Source organism: Stegodyphus dumicola, chromosome 10 (assembly GCF_044657685.1).
Source record: "Stegodyphus dumicola isolate Sdum_Otavi_A_Nest chromosome 10, ASM4465768v1".
Lineage (NCBI taxonomy): Eukaryota > Metazoa > Arthropoda > Arachnida > Araneae > Eresidae > Stegodyphus > Stegodyphus dumicola.
This window is the reverse complement of record NC_140777.1, coordinates 174,061,832-174,084,077: the sequence shown is the minus strand read 5'-3', so window position 1 is coordinate 174,084,077 and position 22,246 is coordinate 174,061,832. Positions and strand designations below refer to the sequence as shown.

Genomic DNA, 22,246 nt, shown 5'->3' with positions numbered 1-22,246 from the left:
CTATAGCAGCGACAACTATGCGCGACTTATCGCAGTTACACAATTATGCAGCGACTTATCGCTGAGTCCAAGTATGTAAATGGAAAGGTCCAGAGGAGGATTAAACTCACCCTTTATTATCTCAAACTGAGTCTGCAGATGGCCCTTTTCTCCGGCTTACAGGAAAGCCTCCACTTGGGTTTTAACTCAAGATGAGAAAATAAGAAACTAATCTAATGCTAATATAAACCGAACTTAGTCGAAGCTGTGCGAAACTATCTAACGTAGTTAGCCTTTGATTAAACTGACCGGTGAGTATCAGAAGGCACGTACAATACGGTCGAGCGTAGTAAGATTTAGCTTTAAACAACGAAGTAGCCTTACGGCAAACACGCGCCACTAAGGACTCCTCTTCTACTGAAGTAAGTGAAACTTTCCTTTAAATACTTTATCTCCCACATTTACAAGTAACGCGATACTAAGAACTCATTCTGGTAGAAAGTGGGAAACGAGAATAGACAGTAAAGCTTTTTTAAAAATCTGATGTGTACACCACATGACTTCCTTGTACGGAATATTAAATTATAAGCATTTTTTCTTTCATTTCATTTAAACTTATTGGATTGAATTAAATCTACTGTGTCGATAGCGCCTAAACCACACAAGAATAAATGCACTCTTTAAAATTCACTATATTTGTTTACCACAGCGACACTCTGGCGCCAGGTTCACTTAACAGCGCTACATTTCGTTCATATTATAACTCAGAATGCACAAAATTTATATTTCATTCGATTCAGTATTTCTCATTCAATTAACTCAGTTCTCATTTCGCGACAAGGCAAAAATACATTAAAACTCAAACTATCTATATTAAAAATTACGAAGTAAATTTTAAACACTTATTTCCTCGAAAAAAAATTCCAGAAAGAATTAAGCAGAATTTAATTCGCCATAATTAATGAAGGCTTTATCTTTGTTGTTGCGAAGCTTAGTCTCTCTAGATTGCCAACAAATCTACTATTCTGCTTTTTTAAATGTAAACAAACATGTCAGCCATGTTATTTAAAAATTAAGCTTAACCGCACTTAAGTTAAACCGCTTTTAAATTGTTGATAATTCTACAAACATTGCTTGCAGATTTCCTAAAGGCATAAAAACCTTAACCGGGAGATAAGAACAACATACTTCAATCATTTTTAAAGCAAAAAATGCACGATTTACAAACATGTAAGAGTAAAGAAACTGAGATCACCGAGTAACAGATTGGATATATACATAAATATATTTATATACGTTTGGTGCGGCGGATTGCAACCAAAATACGAGATGCACAATTACATGTTATAGCTGTCCTATATACAAAATTTCATCGTTCTGAGGCTATTCGTTTTTGAGTTATGCGAGATACGTACGTATATACATACGTACAGACACCACGAAAAATTCCCTTCAGAATTCATTTTAAAGCAGTTTTATAATTTTTTTGAAGGAAACGAGTCTTTTATTCTGTTCTTACGTACAGATATCACGCAAAAACATCGTTAAATTGCATTTGATAGCGGTCAAAATGGATATTTTCGTTGAAATATGCTGCCTGAAACTTTTCGCGATTACAATACTTCCTTTTTACTTCGTACAAGGAAGTAAAAATTAAAATAACTCTTTGAAACTTAAAATAACCCCTACAAATTAATTTTTTTTTTCGTAATAGTGCCAAAAAATGCTAACATTTCATATTCAAAAGTCAAGCTGTACATGTAACTAGAAAGTTAGTTATTCTTTTAAACAGTTGATTTTAAAATAAGCTAGTTGCAATTCACTAACATAGATATAACATTATCCAACTTTACTACTCACATGCCGGCCAACTGCTATAGTGGTTAGTGATTCTGACTGCCGTATCGAAAGGCCTATGTTCGGATCTCGGAGAAGGCATGGATGTTTCTAAATGTATAATATCTGTGCGGCATGGGGGCCACTCTAAATATGCAAATAGCCGAAATTCATTTCAAGAGGTTGGAGGTAAAGAAACTGGGGTAAGGGACCCTCTGACCTGTTCCCCAGGGTGCTCTCTATCAAAATTGGGGGCGAAATTAAGACAAAGTCGAGCTGCCCCCTATATGGTGCTCAAGACTCTTGCCAACGACAGGAGCATTCGATTCCTTGCTGCGATAAATGTCGTGGGCTCAGAGCCAGATTTAGACTTGATAAGGCCGTAAGCTATTTGAGATATGGGCCCCTTTATAAGTCTGATATACTTGCAACATATTTTAATACTATTTATAATATATTTTAATGTTTTGGGGGTCCCTAAGCTATAGCTTGTGTAGCTTATACGTAAATCCGAACCTGCGTGGACTTGTATTGACCATTGTAAGACAAGTGAGAATGGTAACAACTGCGCCCATGAATGAAATTTATGTGAAAAGAAGCAATTTCAAAACACTTTCATTTTTTTAAAGTATATTGTACAATAATATAAAAACAAAAGAATTGTCTCGAGGTAGTAAGTTATATTGGTGAATGAGTAAAATTCCACAACTGGTCTTCAAAAGGGCCATTTTTTAGCCATCAAAATAGATTCCTAAGTTACCACCAATTGCCTTTTAATCAGTGCCATATTAATTTATATTTGATATATAACAGTAGGTAATTAATTGCTTCGCAGATGGCTTTTAAAAAGAATTTCACCTCAGCGTCTTTATTTATACAGCAGAGCGATTAGTTATACGTTGTTAATTACATAACATGACTTGTATATAGAATAAAGAATCGATCAATCTATGTAAAGGGTTCTTAACAAAGAACTAGAATAGTGGAGTCATTTTTTATTCATGTAGTCCATGGCTTCGCGGTTAAGTAATGCTGAAGTGCCTCAAGAACGGCTGCTTAATTGTGCTTTATAGCTGAAGTGTGAGAATTTTCCTAAGGGTCTACAAACGCTGGCATCAAAACACTTAAAAAAAAAAGAGGAACATTTGGATAGAAGAGCTTGAAAATGGCCCTGAATACAGATCACTTTCCACACCTCAAGAGGAGTAATATTGTTGAAATCATTAATATATATGTATTTATTAAATAGACGGAAAGTGTATAATGAATTATTAGCATTCAAAACGTGTCAAAAAGGATTAGTATACACTTGTTTGAGTTGTAAATATGGCATGATGCCAATGTCCAGCCAGTTTCGTATAAACATATCGTTGGCATCACGCCAAAACAGTGAATTTAAAAAGAAATTTACTTTGGGGAAAACGCATTATGTAACGTTTAGAAAGCGTTTGCTTTGCAGAAACATCGAATATGATTTCCACATAATAATTCTCATATATTTGTAATATAGCCCTATTTTAGCATAATGTAAAACATGACAAATTTACATAACATGTTCATATTAGTGAAAGCAGCAAAATATCTAGAATAATGGTTTTGGGTGTACGAACAATAATATGCATTGGGAATTTAAACCTACTTCAAAAATAACGCTGTTTATAAACAATACAGGATGTTTCATACTGAAGTGGACACAAAAGAAAGCGTACCTAGGAATGCTGAAATTATTTTATTTTGATAAATCACATTTGCAATGAAACTATAGCTATCCAAGTTGCTACAGATGTTGTTTTATGTGTGCCCCTCCGGTTGACACGGTAAATATCTATGCGGATTCTAGTTCCTGCCACACTCGTGATAGAACGTCTTTTGTTAATGATTCGAGTAGTTCAGTTATCCGCTGCTTCAGTTGGTGTAAGTCTTGGGAAAAAGAAGGTACCAACACTTTGTCTAAAACCCCATAGGAAAAAGCCACAAGGAGGTTACATCTAGGTATCTCGGTGGCCAACAAAGCGAATAATATCGTTTGATCGAGCACGGCAATCCAGCGATGGGTTAGACTATCGTTCAGGTACTGACGAACGGTTTTATGTCAATGATAGTGGATCACCGTCTTGCTGCAGAATGAAGCCGGAAACTGCTTCCTTCAACAGAGGAAACAATCACTTTAATAGCATACATATCTTGGTAAATGCATCCGTTAGTCAATTTTTCCACGAAGGAAAAAGGACCCAAAACACAATTGTTGGAAATGGCGCAGAAAAGGTCAACTTAGGAGAATCATGCTGATGTTCTGTTACACCACGTGGATTTTCTCTACTCCCAAACCGTAAATTATAGCCATTAACTTCGCCAGAAACGTGAAAAGTGATTTCATACATAAACAGAAATCTATCTACCTCCAGCAAAACCCTCCAGCTTATCTTTCAGATTCTCTCAGAAAGCTTTATGTAACGGTTTATCGGAAGGGTCTAAAGCCTGCACATCTGAAAAGCATATGGCAAGAATTGTAGACGCTTCCGTAACACATGCCACATCGTTACATGAGGCACACTGAGTTCAGAACTCACATGACGCGTATATTTTGTGGGATTTCGTGAAAACGCTTCACGAATTTTTTTCAACCATTTCGATATTAGCTGCTATTCGCCCTGGGCTGGTTTTCTTCTTAGCAGTCCGTGTCTGCTTCACCTACCATTCGATGTGGTGAGGATGCAGTGGTTCTTTACTAAACTTCGTGCTAAAATATCTTTGAATGACAATAACGATGATTTTTTGGCGAATTCCAAAACGCAGTAGGCTTTCTCCTGCATGGATGGCGCCATTTTGATTAACATTGCCTCCAGCGGCGATTTCGTAACCGGAAGATTTTTCGCTGTTGCCAGATAAAACTTGTATAATTGTAGTTTTAGAATTAATTTTTTTGGCTTAATAAATCAATTACAGAACTTATACTGTGCAATTCTTTTTGTTCCATTCAATGTAAAACGCCCTGTATTTAATAAATTATTTTGTAGATAAATTCGTTTAAGGGATTCAGATCGTTTCACAGATGTATAAAACCAGCATTTTTCTAATATTTACGATAAAAATCTGACACGTGGTACTTGCAGTGATGTAGGTCTTGAATACCGAACTATATGTACATAAACACATAGAAAATCTTGTACATAGAAGAATTTTTTACTCCTGTATATAATTCAAGATATATAGAAATATGTGCGGTTTTCGAGCAGAAGGAAAACAAGATAAAATTCACAATCTTTCGTGCCACAGACTTTGAAAAGTACGAAGTTTATGAATGGCTAAACACTGCCCGATTTTTAGACAAAGGGCAGATGAAAACAGCCCATATCTTTATGTGCTTTTTACTTTTACCTACATTGACTCATTTATCGTTCGCAAATAAAGAATAAGAAGTTCCAGGTGCTTTATTATTTACTTCATTTTATTAATGGGAAAAAATCACATATTTCGATTTAAGATTCGATTAATTGTACTTTGACGAAAGATGCGATTCAATTTCTGTCATCAGTTAATTCTTGATGTAAATTCTCTATTTTCAGGTAAGTAAATACAAACGAATTATTTGTATTTCTGTTTTCAAAACTGCCATAACTCACTGCTCGTAAAGGAAATCTGAAATCTGTAGAGGTATGAAATTAAATTCAAGTAGTAATATTCAGATACAAATAGAGAAGAAAAATAAAATAAAAAAAAGTTACACTTAATCCAATTAATAAGCCAGTAAGCCAGTTTTTTTGTACGTAAACTAATTAAAATTTGAATGATACTTAAAATTGTAACAGATCTCAGACACTAAAAATGTTTGCTTTTGAACATCATTTTTAACTACATTCCAGGCATGAAAATGGATACATACAACAAGGAGATGCAACCATTTCGTACTATGCACAAATAGGCTGTCGAATAAAAAATAAAATGACAAAAAATCTGAAAGGTTTCAGATTTTAAATTATGTCCAAAGGGACACATTTTTTTAACGTTTTGTCTGTTACATTTATTTATTAATTATTATGTTCTACGTACTCAAACTATAAAATTCAGTTCAACAGCAATATCGCAAATTAATTTTAAAATGAGCATATGTTTAGAATTTCCGATACAGAGCCTCGCGCTCTCGAGATGATTTTTTTGTTTGTTTGGTTATTTGGGTACAATGTTGCTATTGCTCGCATCGAAATCGTTTAGTTTTTTAATCAAAAATTCGTTGAAGTGTTACAAAATATGAAATCGATAATAAAACAAACTTCAAATTCAAATTAGAGCTTCCACATGCCCATATTCTATGAAAGATTATGTTATTAAATTTTGATGGCTCTTAGTACCGTTGTTTTATCACAATGTGAGAAACATACATACATTGATGCAGATTCTTCGTTATTTAATTTCTTTAAATATAAGACAGGACGATAATATATGGTGGCAACGATTTGAAAGTGATACAACCTTTTAAAGTTTTCGACGCAAAATGACAAAACGAAATTAATAGTTCTTCAGGGCGAATTGACCCTTTGGAATAATAATTCGAAACATGAGAATTATCTTAAAAAATATCTTTATTTGTTTAATTCAAGTCCACAAGTTGATTAAGTGGAAAAAACCATTGGATACTAATGATTCGACTCAACTCCAAACCGTCCGAATAGCGGAGAATGGTCGGTATACGTTTTTACGCATTTTCGGATATCTAATGTGAATATGAACCAGTTTCCTTTCGCTTTCAATAATCCATAACTGGTTTTTTCGGCAGAGCATCTGGCCATTTAATTTAAATAATTTTAGAGATTATCATCTTTTCTTCCGAGAAGCAAACATGGATAACCAATTGTACTCTTGCCAAAATTCGAATCATGGATTTTGCACTGTTAGTTGGGCATATTAACAGCTTACACCACGAAAAGCACGCACGCGAAGAGGCGTTCATTCTTTATGTTCTCGCCCATCAAACGATGAACCGTTGAACACCGACCGATAGTGAACAAAAATTCGAATCCCGACGATTTTTTTTTTTTTTTTTTTTTTTTAATTTTTTTTTTTTTTTTTTTTTTTTTTTTTTTTTTTTTATTGCGCAAAGCATGCAAGGACTTGGGGATACCTTCGTAATATTTTCTAAGCAAACACGTTTCGCATGAAGAAAACCACAAAAACTCAAATAAGCTAGCTCATTAGTCGCAATTTGAACCCTGGTATAACCATTAGGTTGAGCGAAAAACCCTGGTATAACTATTAGGTTGAGCGAAAACTGCTCTACTGGTGGTAAGCTCTAGTTTCTTCGTGGCCTTTGCTACGTGTAAAATCTTTGTGTATAACATGAAGACAAGCAAATTTTCCTTAAAAATCGTCCACGAAGGCATCAAAGCTTTGCCATAACTCAAGTAATGTAACTTAAGTTACGGCAAAGCAACTTTAGTGCAAGACACCTAAAAAAACTGACTTCGCTCAGTGTTTTGTGTGAGGCAGCAAGTCGATATTTATGGTACTTAATCAGCTTGTTCAGTAACTAAGAACTGAATCCGGAGGGAACTACTAGTATTCAGTGGCTTTATCCGCTCAATATTAGCGATCTAATAGCTTTAAAGAGTCAAGCACCATTTAAGTACCGTGACGTAAAAGACACAGATTTAGAAATTAATAAAAACTTCACTTCCATTCTGAGCTTATATGCATTGCATACATGTGTGTGTGTTGTGACTGATCTCACTTCTCTGACCTTATCACAACAAGTACACGATTTTCATCATGACAAGGAATTCAACACTGTATTTGTCATTGCCATCAGTTTTAGGCAGCATATAGCTGACAGTACGATTTTGCTCAATTCCGCCCCGTTTTGAGTGACTGGGACAGAACCAATCAGCATATGTAGGGAGTTCTTTTCATCCACAGCAATATGTAGTTTAATTATACATTATTTACAAATTACACGTTATTTACGAATTATAGGTTATTTATGAATTGTTATTAATTGCACGTATAATGATAGAATTAATTATACGTTAGCCGAAATACATAAACATTGTGTAAACGAAAAAAACCCCTAGAAGACTTTTTTTACGCAATTAATGAGCTCAGTGATATTGTACGAGTTCCCTCGTAAATAAAGTTCTTTGGAGCTATCTATAACTTAGTTTCTTTACATCGAATAGTTTTTTTTTTTTTTTTTAATTTGTTTTATTATCGATTTTATGTTTCGTAACACTTTAACGAATTTTTGATGAACAAACTCAACGATTTCAAAGCGAGCAATGGCAACTCTGTACGGAAAATTTTTTATCTCCAGCGCGCGAGACTGTGTATCAGAAATTCTAAAGCTTTGCTCATTTAAAAATTACTTTGCGATATTGCTGTTGAATGGAATTCTAAGGCTAAAGTGCAAAGAACGTGATATTTAATAATAATAAAAAAAAAAGTAACATACAAAACGTGAAAAAAACACTCCTTTGGGTGTAATGTAAAATCTGAAACTTTTCAGTTTTTTTTTTTTTTTTCTTTTTTTTGAAAGCACAAATGGGCGTTAGGCCCCCAAAGGGCCATTAGTCTCAAAACGGCATTTTGCATCGTTTCGCTTTCTGCGTTCATTCACTTTTCTCACTGTTGCCACCAAGTATTATCGACATGTATTATATTTAAAGAAACTAAATAATGCAGAATCTGCATGAATGCATGAATGTTTCTCGCATTGTGGAAAAACAACGGTGCCTAGAGCCATCGAATTTTGAATAAGGTAGTCCTCCAACCGAATTTGGGCACTTGGAATCTCGAATTTGTTTTATTATCTATTTCAAATTTTGCAAAACTGTAACGAATTTTTAATTAACAAACTCAACGATTTCAAAGCCAACAACGGCAACACTGTACGGGAAAAAACATTTTCATCTTCAGCGCGCGAGACTGTTTATCGAAAATTCTAAGGATATGCTGTTTTTAAGTATTTTGCGATATTGCTGTTGAATTGAATTTCATGTGTTTTAAGTGCAAAGAACGTGATATTTAATAAATAAAGGTAGCACTCAAAACGTTAAAAAAAACACCCTTTTGAGCGTAATATAAAATCTGAAAGGTTTCCGAATTTTTTTTAAAAAAAAAGCTGTGTTTGGATTAATCGTGATTTTACTTAATCGAGGACGTCGGCCCCGGTATTAGCCCAACAAATTTGGAGTTGATTGTACTTATATTTTACGCATTGAGGCTGCATACATTTATACATTCCACAGGCCCAGTGTTTTCTGGAACGGGAACATTTCCACAATAGGCAATTTATAAGCACATGCAAGGGGAAAATGAATATCGAAAATATATACATTTTGATGACTGTAAGGGTGCGGCCGTCAATATAAAACGAAAACGAGAAGGAAAATGAGTGCGGAAAGGGCCATCAATTTTAATTTGCAGTCTGAGTTTTACTGCGCATTTGACTTCCTTTGCCATTTTTACGGTTCTGCTTCCGTCGTGAAAAATGCCACAAATCTTTAGTTACGCATAACATCTGGAATCGAGAACCTATTTCCCATCGTTAATCTCGAATGTAGCCTGGAGACCGTTTAGTCGCAAAACGGAACTCCACCTCTTCATTTGTTTCTTGCCGATAGCTGATGATAAGTTGAGCTGAGCGTATGGAAAGCGTTTGCAAGTTAGAACAGGTGGAATATCCGATGCAGTAAATTTCGTGAGACGGAAAAATGAAACTAGATACTTTTCTCTTTTGATTTTTTAACGATCAGTAAAACAAAGCACAGACGCAAATTAAAAATCTTAAACTTTAAAAGACCACTTGAATAAATTTAGATTCTTTTTCCTTTTCTTCTTTTTTTAATAGTTTTTTTTTTTTTTTTTTAAATCTGAAAAGTTTGAGACTTCCATCCAAAGGGGCGTTTTTTTTTTTACATTTTGTGTGTTAACTTTATTTATTAAATATCATGTTCTTCGCACTTAAAGCATAAAATTCAGTTCAACAGCAATATCGCAAAATAACTTTAAATTGAGCATATCATTAGAATTTCCGATACATAGTCTCACGCGCTGGAGATAAAAATGTTTTTTTTTTTTTTTTTTTTTTTTTTTTTTTCTGTACAACGTTGCCATGGCTCGCTTTGAAATCCTAGAGTTTGTTAATCAAAAATTCGTTAAAGTTTTACAAAATATGAAATCAATAATAAAACAAATTCCTAATTTAGACTTCCAAATTAAGAAGTAGGATTACGTCATTCAAAATTGGATGGCTCTAGATACCGTTGTTTTATCACAATGCGAGAAACATACATACATTTATGCAGATTCTTCATTATTTAATTTCTTCAAATATAATACAATGCGATAATATTGGCTGGCAACAGTTTGAAAAGTGAAACGGACACTGACCAGTGATTCGACGCAAAATCACAAAGCGAAAAGGATAGTCCCTCAGGGATATAGCCCCTTTGGACTAATAAATAATAAATAATCGAAAAATAAAATAAAATAAAAGTACAAGCTAATTAAATAGTTAATATATGTATTCGTAAAATAATAAAGTACAGTAGAACATTGAGCATGCAAACTGGCATGTAAACAGGGCATAGCGTTGCCAACTTCATAAACATAAAAGTTTACAGCTGCATCGAAATTATTTAACATTTTAATGGTTCAATTTCGAATGACGTCACGTACAAACGTTCTTGCTAACAGCAAGGTTTACTGTTGTAGATACATGTGTATTAAACTAAAGTTTATTAGAGGTAAAAAAGTTAAGTTTTTTGAAAAAAATATATGCATACATTTTTTCTGCGATCACCAGTTTTTCATTATCGATAATTCAAAAATGACTTATTTTTGTCTTTTTTCTTTTAATTTTGTTCTGTATTTATTTTTCAAATATGACATGGAAGAAAATCCTTGTTCATACAAATAAGTTGGGCAAAAAGGCAATATAAATTTAATAGCTTTTTTTTAAAAAAATTTCTTACAGTGATTTCCTATTTGCCCTAAAATTTTAAAAACCCCATTTCTTAAAGTACAGAGGTGGGAAGCACTTCACTTGAAAGAGAAATGTATGTAGTTTACGGTTATTTAAAATTTAAAACTAATCCATAACAAAATATCGTTTCTTAAAACGAAAATATATCGAGAAATCCTTATATTTGCACAAAACATAAAATAAATAAAAACAAATTTGAAATTCAAAATATGTTAGTTCAATATCTTCAATATCGAACTAATATAATCACTCACAGATTTATTTTTATAATAATAGAAAGTTCAGAAAAAAGTTAAAGGATGGTCGATTAAAAACGGACATAGGGTTTCGATGCTTTCCAGTCAGAAGTATGGAATTTGTGTAAAATTTATATATTTTGACCACTTCAGAAATTCAAAAATAAATACTACGCCATTAAGCAAGGCAACAACTTTGCGTTTGGTGGAGATTTTTGTCAAGACTATCGAGGGTAAATAGGTACAGGTCCCTCTTCATCAGGAGCAAAGAAATCTGCAGTGAAGGGAAAGCCACGGTTATGTTTATACCCAAAAGGACTAAAGTGAACGAGAGGGTAGCGCCATCTGTCGGCAGGAATAGTAAAGAAAATTGAAAATTAAGTTAATAGAATTTTAAAAGTGTTAGGATTGGACTAAATTATTTAATTATGGCAAAGCACACGAGGGCTATTTGCCTAAAGGGATTGATGCCTTCGCGGAGGACTTTCTAAGGCAAACTGGATCGTATACACGTTACACATGGGGAAAACCCAGAAAATGGCCATGTAGCCAGCCCGTTCGCGGGATTCGAACCTCCGAGCGAACTACCAGTGTTCAGCGTCTTTACCGCTCGGCCGCTGGTGGGATCATTAAAAGCGTTAGAAAAGGCTGGGTTGGAGTTAAAGTCATTAACTAAACACGATGAAACTGTGTGAATATGAAAAGCTTCAAAACATTTAAATTCACTGATGGAAGAAGGTTTTTGGATAGTGTTTGCAGACCCAAAGTCATTGTGATTAAATTTCCAACAATTATTAACTATCGAAGACTTGTTAATTTAGCCTTTTTGTGCATAAGATTCGTGTTCCTTGATCAGACACTTTCACGAAGCTGATACACCTCAAACCACACTAACACGATATGTAATAATTTCGCCAAGAAGTCAGAAATGGAATTTTAAGAATTGAGTAAGGAATTTTATTGATAAATTTGAAAATTGAACTTGAGAAGCCGTACAATTTCGAAACTGATAAAAAGATGAAATAGAAGCACGACAGGGTTATTGATGCTATTTCTAACAGCGGAATGTCTACTTTGAGGGCCAGATGAACAATTTTTAAAGCTTTCATCAACGGCACCGGCCAGTGGCAACTAATCTCAAATAACTGAGTTCATTAGCAGGCAAAGATTCTGAGGAACAAACTTTGAGAGCGCGAAATATGTAATGGTAAAGACATTTTTTGTTTAGCCAAGTAGCTTGACTTAGCATATGGTTTGGTTTGTGTAATTATGGCAAAGCCTCGAGGGCTATCTGCCTAAGGGAAGAGATGCCTTCGTGGAGGACTTTCTAAGGGAAACTGGCTCGTATACACGTTACACATGGGGAAAACCACGAAAACGCCCATGCAGCCAGCCCGTTCGCGCTTAGCATATGGAGGCAAGCAAATATGAAACTGATTAAGGTAAACAGAAGTGCTGAAATCAGATTCATTGCAGATTATAAGACTATCAGGGAAGGATCAGTCGAATTTATAAAAAATTTTTATCAGTTATAAATTTGTTTGATCCAGCCATCCAGTTCACTTTTGAAATTAATTCTGATAGTATCCTTCCTTGATTTACTTTTTAGCTAAAGTGTACTTCCATTTAGAATGAGTCTAAAAGTCGTTTAGAGACTTGAGTGCAAAAAGTTCCTGAACTAAACCCAAGGATATAGTAACTGTCCAATAGGAACTTGCAGTTCATGAACTTATTCCGGGGTAAGGAAGCCTTTGAATACAGGTAATTAAAATGCTGAGCAGCATATGTGATGGGACAATGACTAATGGACGTTCTGGGATATTTCTGACTATCCCAGACAATACTGCTTATCCACACAACATTGGCCCTAGAGCCATAGTCTCTAACTTCACTTGCGAGCTTCTGGCAATAGCGGAGGCACTTGATATGTATAGATCCCTTCCCATTTCCGATTAGGCAAAAGGATTCGTTGTCTTCTGTGACTCAAAGACTCCTTGATCACCAACAGGAAGCTCCTAAACGGATGCTTCTTGAACTCCAACTAGATCCACTTTCGTCTAAATGAGATTCAAAAGTTAGAAAAGATCTGCATTCTTCAATGATTGCCAGCTCCTGTCAATATCACAGATAAACTGGTAAAAGAGGCTGGAAATCCCAACAATAATAATAATGCAGTATTGCCTGGGATAATCAGAAACTCTTCAGAACCTCCATTAGTCATTGTCTCATCACACAGTCATCCTCTCAGATGCAAATACCATGGTCAAATACAGATTGAAGGGACATGCAATGCCGATAAAGCACCAGCTCCATAACGCCAATGGAGATAGAGTTATAATAAAAACAATAAAACAATAGTCAGGCATAGGACAGGCCATTAGAGAAGATTGAAAATTGACAGCGAGGATAGGAAAACCTACACAAACCGTGATAAAACTGACAACTGTACACGTTTTTGATCGTCCAGTCATCCTTGCTGAATTGTTAAAAATTGAGATCTTGTTTTAAGAGACCGAACCTCTACGATGATAGCATTTTGAAGATTGCCACTGCTGTCATCTTCGCTGATTAAGCCTAACAGCAATCTAATACCATTTAAGAAATACGCAATAAAGAACAGACACCTTAGGGCCAAATCAGAGACGTTCTTATACATATCCAAAGACTTGAACTGGATATTTTCCATATCTAATGCTTATGCATCTCCATATATTACTAAAATTTATTTATTTAATTGTTTTTAATTTTATGTTCCAACAGTTTCATTTTTCTATACGCATTGCTGATGGACAGGAGCTATAAAGACTTGCTTGTTACACTCTCCACCTTAGAAAGGACATTTATTCATACATTTAAGACTTTTGGAAGCATCAGCTGTTCAACTTTTCAAGGACAGTCTCTTCTCAGTATGATTTGTGTACACTAATAATACCAGAAAACAATGATCTCAGAAACCCCCCTCAAGGGGTTGATGTTAAAAAAAATGGGGCGGAAGATCCTCGAACCATCCCCCGGGGTGTTCTCGCTCAAGATTGGGGTGGAAAGTTTTTTCAGTTAGCTAGGTTCAGCAACATCTCAGTTATCTGTGGTACTACGGAGGTGCTAGCCTAGCTTCTACCTGTACCTATCATCTTCGCCCATCGCAATATTTGAATAGTCTTCATCATAGACACGACAACAACAGCAGCACAATACTTCTTCACCCACTATGATTATTCCCACATTATAATTCACATGCATACAGAGCCGTTTCTAGCTGGGCTGCAGGGCGTAAAAGTACGCGGGCGGCGAAAATCAGGGGCGGCCGGACTCTCGCGATACCACAACTAAATACTTTTAACTTAATTAAATTCAATGTAAGCACTTGTCATAGGTAAGTATTTTTTATACAATTTGTCATATATGCTTAGTGAGTATAAAATAAAAATTTTATTTATCATTGAGCATTTGTTTTTAAATTTGGGGGCGTCAATCCTAGGAAAGTACGCGGGCAGATAATGGTCTAGAAACGGCTCTGTCGGAATGCAAAAATTACATTGGTTCATTATTATTTCAGAGAAAACGGATTTGTATTGAAAGACTGTGATATTTCGATTTCTCAGTATGCTCCATAAATTTAATGATTAGTTTTGTTGAGAACCTTTATATTCACCATAAAGTTTTTACTAATTACGCTTGCCAAAATGTAAAGTTTTGGAATTTCAAATTTCCCACAATTGCTGCTACATTTAGCTTAGAAAAGAATATCTTTAATTTAGGCTATTTGTTGCAATTAAGAAGGAAAATAATTCGAAATAAAAAGGCTGACGGTACACTTGTGAAGTAATTATTCGTTATATTTCGCAAGATATTCGTCCAACAGCGTTTAAATCTTACTTTCAGCGTGAACTTAGGTAAAACTAAAATACAACCGGGCAAAATACTTTTACCATGTGTACATGTGTTTCCGAAAACTATGATTGAGCATTATATATTCCTTTTACTGCCAAATCTCCTGAATTTTTAATACTTTTGGAACGAATTAAAGAAACCGAGTTGATTTTTTTACGAGAAAGGGAGATATTACATAAAAGTTTAACATGTGACACATTCCTGGCTTCAATCTAAGGCAGACTAAGAAAGTAAGTTAGCCAAACGGCTTCACAATTGGAATAACGCCTAAGTTAGCTCTGACCTAGGGTCAACTAACAAGCCTAATGGCGAGAATAACTCAATACCGCAGAATACTATTCTCGAGAGAATCAAATTAGCAACGTGGCCTTCAAGGAGGCAGAACACGCTCTGGTTCTACCCTCTGAAACCTTCCTTCAAAGAGTCTTTTTTCTACCTCATATAAATATCATGAGAGCTATACATTTATATTCTGACAAGAAAAAGGAAATTAGAGCGATAGAAAAGAAAATTAACATAAAATACCAGGCTGGAAACTTAAACGTGAAGTCTACACACTTATATGACAAACATTCTTAACAAATTCCTAATCCTTTAAAAAAAAAAAAAACTTTATTTTGGGATCTTTATTTACGTATAGGTTTATTTATATAATTCGCTATTTAGTTAGCTTTACTGGCTTGTTTTCGTTCTATCATTTTTTTTTAATGTGAGTGATAATTAAAGAAAAACCTTCTCAATACAGTTGTTGCTGTGACTAATCTCGCTTGTCTGATATCACAGCATGCCTACGAAATTCATCATATTGCACATGTCGCTGGTAAAAGGCAAGTCTTGGGCACCATACAGGTGATAATACAATAATACTCCCGCCCCCAATTTTGAAAGGGAGCACCTCGGAGGGACAAGTCCGAGGGTCTCTCCCCTCCTCCGCTACCACCAACCTCTCGAGAAGATTTTGAACTCGTCGCATATTTAGAGTGTCCCCATGCCTCACCTCACGATACATTTACAAGCATTTATATCTTCTCTGGGATAGGTAAAATTCAGAAACACTAAAGTATCCATGACTTGACTCTAACCTACTAATTGCTGATTTTTGCAAATCTAAAATTCGATATATTTAAGTTACGCGATTATGGCAAAGCCTCGAGGACTATCTGCTTAAGGATAGGAATGCCTTCGTGGAGGTCTTTCTGAAGGAAACTGGCTCGCATACATGCTAAACAAGGGGAAAACTACGAAAACGCCCATGCAGCCATCAGGTTCGCGGGATTCGAACCTTCGGACCAAACTACCAGTATTTAGCGACTTTGACGCTCGGACACTGGCGGGCCTCCAAATTCCATACCTAACACGCCAGGACAATGAACAGCCTTCTTATTATGCATGCTTTGCAACAGAGTACAAAAGAGTCAAGACCAGGGGTTCTCAACCGGTGGTACACAAAGAAGTAAAGTATTTTTGGTTTAATCCTAGTATCCGGTGCACACGGGATTTGGCCACTTTATGATGAGCAATAAAAACGGGATATATACGATGAGTAGTAAACGGGTCATTCAAAGAATATATATAGTTATACATAGTATATACTTAGTATACAGTGTATAGTATATACATAGACGTTGTTTGGGTATGTATATAGTGTATAGTACATAGACGTTGTTTGGGTCATTTTTGGTGTTGGCGATAATTTTCAAAATCGCGCCAAGGCTGCACCGTATACTAGGATTTTACCGTATTTTTAACTATTAAATTCAAAAATTAAAATCCCAACACCTTTTCCCCAACATAATGACACACACCTCACACTCAACATCACTTTTTATCTCTAACACTGTAAAATTATGCTATCTGAGCTTTGTTCATGAGTGGTGGTGGTAGTAGTACATTGTAGTGGTGGTACTAAAGGTTTTCAATATTTGTTTAGATGGTACGCGTCTGTTAAAAGGTTGAGAACGGCTGGTCTAGACTAATCATTAAATGAGTTATTCAAAAAGCAAGTTAAAAGCTACCTTCTTTTCGCTCAAAGAAAGGACCATATTTTAGTAACCCAAGTATTGCCCAAAATTAAATACCAAACCACAGTTTTAGGCATGTTACGTAACTCGGTAAAAACATAAATTGATTGCGTTGATAACATTTAGACAAAAAAAGAGCTGTATTTCAGAGAGCGAAATGTTGTAAAATACGTAAACCGAGTTCACGTAACTTCAAAATTCATCTGAGAATGTCGAGGGCGTTTTGCCTTTTGTTTCCATTACGGTTGTTTTGTAACTGATGCAAATGTTTTTGTCGATTTACATGCATTAACATTGAAATACAGTAAACAGCCGTAGAAAGAACAGAAAGTGATCAATCGAAAGACCTTGAAGTAAACGACTTTATTAGACATCTAGAAGAATTTCACTATTCTGGCGGCAGTTTTATAATACTGTTAGATATCATCAAGCCTTGGCCAAGTTCGTTTGTTTGTTTAATTCAATACGGCAAAGAAAAAGACGGTTATCTGCTGAAGGCGAGCGGTGCTTTCTTGAGAGATTTTTTTTTAGACACCTTCGCTGTGCTTACATTAAACATGGAGCCTGAAATCATTAGCAAGAAAAGCTTTAAGCAGTCTTTTGTCCAAATTTGAACCTGAGTTGAGCTGTTCTGCGATCTCATCCATTTGGCCATCAGTGGTTTCTAACCATAGTTTTTCAAGGCATAAGATATCTTAAGTTGATCATTAAATTATTTTAAAAGAAAGGGGTAAGATCTCTTTACAGTCACTGAGGCAACCATATCAAGACTAAAAATATATCGCAGATTCTGTGAAGTTGCTTTTATACCAAACAACTTATACTAAGTTTCTTTAGTACGCACTTTTAGAAGTTGAAGTAGACTCTGCACGAAAAGGAAAAAAAAATCTGAAAGCTTTCAGATTTTATATTACGCCCAAAGGGGCTTTTTTTTAACGTTTTGTGTATTACCTTAATTTATTAAATATCATATTCTTCGCACTTAAACCATAAAATTCGATATTCAAGAGCAATATCAGAAAAGGAATTTTAGAAAAGCGTAGCTTTAGAATTTCCGATACGCAGTCTCGCGCGCTGGAGATCAAAATGTGTTTTTTTTTTTTTTTTTTTTTTTTTTTTTTTTTTTTTTTTTTTTCCTTCTTTCGTACAGTGTTGCCATCGCTTGCTTTGAAATCATTGAGTTCTTTAATCAAAAGTCATAAATCCTTTACAAAATATGAAATAGATAATAAAAAATTTCCAAATTCAGGCTTCCAGATGATCATATTCGGGAGAAAACGTACGTTCAAAATTGGATCGCTCTAGATACCGTTCTTTTGTCACAATGCGAGAAACACATGTACACATTTATGCAGATTCTTCATTATTTAATGTATTTAAATATAATACAAGGTTCTAATATTCGGTGGCAACAATTTAAAAAGTGATTCTCCGTTTATAGTGAATTAACGCAAAATGCCAAAACAAAATTAATAGCCCTTCTGGACAAATTGCCCCTTTGTGCTAAAAAAAATTTTCCCATTCTACTGGGCCGATTGACAGCATTTTTCATGTCTTGAAAGCTTGACTTAGGATATAACATTGTTCTAACATAGGAATTTTGACACAAAGTCGGACTTTTTCTGAAATGACATACACATTTTTTTCATATTTTAATTCTACGACTCAAATTATACTAAAGTACCATATTTTATAAAAATAGCAAGAGTAGTTTTAAAGCATTAGTCTCAAAATTTCCGCTCCTCAATATTTATTGAATTTGGTATATATTTATTAATATCTTTTTCTTTTTATTGAACTTACTTGATTCCTTCTTTCACAGTTCAAAATTTATGTTCAGTCTAAATACAATTTGAAGATACTCTCTGATTTATTTTTGAATTTGTATTTGTTAAATTTTATCAATATTTCGAAAAAAACTTCAAATTATAACTCAACAAATTTTTCCCCTCAACTTAAAGTAGATGTATTTCAAGGTATACCCGCAAAAAATTAAGAGTTTTTTATTCAAAATTTTGTAAAATATACGCGAATTTACGTGCTGGCGGGTTTTGAAATTGGGCATATTTGTTATAAGTAATAATAACGCCAAATGTGGTTTACGCACCTTGTTAAAATTATTTGAAAATATAAACGATGCACCTTTCCTTGCTCTAGTGCACAGCGAAAGAGAAAGGAAAATAAGTTATGTAAATTAAAAATTTTGCCAAGCGAATTTTTTCGACGCTACCTGGAAAGAGTGCTCCAAGATAAATTTTTAAATTTCTCGGTAAGTTTCTCACCAAATTTTACAAGGCATATTTTAGTCTTATAATTGAAATATGATAAAAAACTCGTATGTCATTTCAGAAAAAATCAAATTTTGTGTAAAAATTCCTATGTTAGAACAATGCTGCATATAAATCTAATACATATCTTAAGTAGGGCCCACCAGCGGCCGAGCGGTAAAGTCGCTGAACACTGGTAGTTCAGTCCGAGGCTCGAATCCCGCGGACGGGGCGGCTGCATGGGCGTTTTCCTTGTTTTCCCCATGTGTAACGTGTATGCGACCCAGTTTTCCTTAGAAAGTCCTGTATGCCTAAGCATGCCTACCCTTAGCCGTCGAGTGATTTGCCGCAGTTACATAAACAAAACCAAAACCATATCCTAAGTCGCGCTTTCGAGACATGAAAAAAGAAAATTAAATTTCGTCAATCGGTCCTGTAGAACGGGAGATAGGGGAAACTGTGCCATCTTTTTTTTTTTTTTTTTTTTTTCAGAGTGTCTTTAGTAAGCTTTGTTTTAATTCCTACTATTAGCTCACACTCTCCCTATATCTTGTTCAAATTTTCAATAGTTAATAAAACACTTCTTATTCATTCACTCAAGTTCAAATACAATTTTTTAAACTTGTAGTGGATGACACTCGATGTTAATACAGGTTTTTTCACATATTAAAGTCAATTCCTACTTATTGATTCCTGCTTTACTGGAACTAAAGATATGCTGTTTTTATATATATTATAAGATTTGCAAATAATGACCGTTTATTAGGATTCTCACGTGCTGTAGAAATTAATTTTATAACAACTTATAAATAATAGTACGTGACTGTGATCAATGGGATTGTAATATTTAACAAAAATAAGTGGCAACAGTAAGACAGAGTTCTAAAGATTTTTAAAATGTTAAAGTTCTAAACATAGTTAAAGCTCTGAAGTGTTAAAGTTCTAAAGATTTTTAAAGTAAATTAAAGAATTGCAGTTTTATAGAGTTGAATGAAGCGGATCCAATGTCCCATTACTTCGCAAAGTAAGTTGCGAAGTACTGTAGATTATGCAGTAAGCACTATAGCACTGTAGATTATGCAGTAATATATCTAAGACGAAAACTCTTCGTGGCAAATCAAGCATATGTCGCCTCGAGTCGTGTGAAATCAAATGGAATATTAATTGAAAAACTGGACTGCTCGAAAAGGTTCCTTGCAATAATGATGCATTACAAGAATTGGATAGAATAAGAAATTATAGACCACTATCAGCTTCATAAATTAGAAACGAAAAAATGTTATTAAAAAGTAACTAAAATAATTTTTTTTTTTTCAGTTGACCTAAGTAAGAAATTGACTTTAATTTTTTTTTATATTACTTGTTAAAAATTTATTTTCATATCAAACAACTTATATACCATGTCTTTTTAACCTCTTTTCACAGCAAACACATTCATCTTTTTTTTTTTTTTTTTTTTTTTCCTGAAGGACTATTGTTTTCGTTTTGCGATTTTGCGTCGGACTCATAAACTCATAAACTCATAAACGTCGGACTCATAAACTCATAAACGTCGGTTCACTTTTCAAACTGTTGCCACAAAATGTTAGAGTCCTGCATTATATTTGAAGAAATTAAATAATGGAAAATCTGCATAAATGATTGTCTATTTCTCGCATTGTGATAAAACAGTGGTACATAGAGCCATCGAATTTTGAATGACGAAATCCTACTGCGAATATGGGCATCTGAAATCCCAAATTTGGAATTTGTTTTATTATAGATTTTATATTTTGTAAAACTTTAACGAATTTTTGATTTACAAACTCAATGCTTTAAAAGCGAGAAATGGCAACGTTATATAGAAAAAAAATACTTTTATCTCCAGCTCGCGAGACTGTGTATATCAGAAATTCTAAAGATATGCTTAATTTAACATTATTTTGCGATATTGCTCTTGAACTGAATTTTATGGTTTAAGTGCAAAGAACATGATATTTAATAAATAAAGGTAACACTCAAAACGTTAAAAAAACACCCCTTTGGACGTAATTTAAAATCTGAAACATTTCAGATTTTTTTTTTTTTCTCCGTTTGCAGAAATTTATACTTGGAGTTAAAATTAATGGGCCACTATAGTTTCTACATTCGTCACAAATTTGCTAACTCTTAGGTTTTTTTTTAATCTACAAGAAGGAAGAAACCTGCATGACGACCTTTAAAAATTCGGTTGTTAAACTTGTTTAAAAACGATGATCTATGATTTTGGATTAGTATTATTTTACATGATCGCCCCTTAGTCTAAGGCAGCGGTTCTCAGCCTTTTGATTAACGCGCACCACGCACCATCTAAACAAAAATTGAAAACCTTTAGTACCACCACTACAAAGTACTACTACCATCACCACTCTTGAACAAAGCTCAGATCGCATAAATTTACGAGTGTTAGAGAAAAAAACTTTATCAAGATGTTGGGGTTTTAATTTTTGAATTTAATACTTAAAAAACTTTGCTTCTTCGCGTACCACCTCTTTTTTTTTTTTTTTTCGTACCACCAGTTGAGAACCCCTGGTCTTAAGGGCTTGAAGAGAGTTAATTTCTGTGACCTGCCCTTTGAGACAGAGATGTCAAACTTTCAAAGGAACAGTTGGACTCCCATTTTCTCTTAATAGATAACAATGCTTCGATCTGAATGCAATCAGATTGTGGACAACGTTCTGCGGTGTGCAGGAATTTAGAGGGTGGATTAGCCTTCTAGTTCTCCGCGCAGGCACCCTTTTAGGGAATGTTTGGAATCTTTTGGAAGATTGATTGCAGCTCATTAACCCCTCCTGGATATCTTTACGAGCTAAGAACCACCCTTACGGATAAATGAGATTTCGTGACTCAAGGTGTCATCAACAGTTTTGTGATGTTATGCATCGCCTGTTAAAGGATTTACACTAACAATTTTAGAGTTGAAATAACAGATCTCTAATAAGGATACAAATTTATATTTGTAAACTATGTGTATATTTTGTTTCGAAATTATGCATTTATTCAGTTATGTATCTTTCTTTA

At 34.4% G+C, this 22,246-nt stretch overlaps 1 protein-coding gene across 3 annotated transcripts in view; it reads right to left on the bottom strand.

The window, feature by feature from the left end:
• LOC118189593 (uncharacterized) overlaps nt 1-22,246 on the bottom strand; it is a 475,680-nt gene that overhangs the window by 392,603 nt on the left and 60,831 nt on the right. The window lies entirely within an intron of this gene.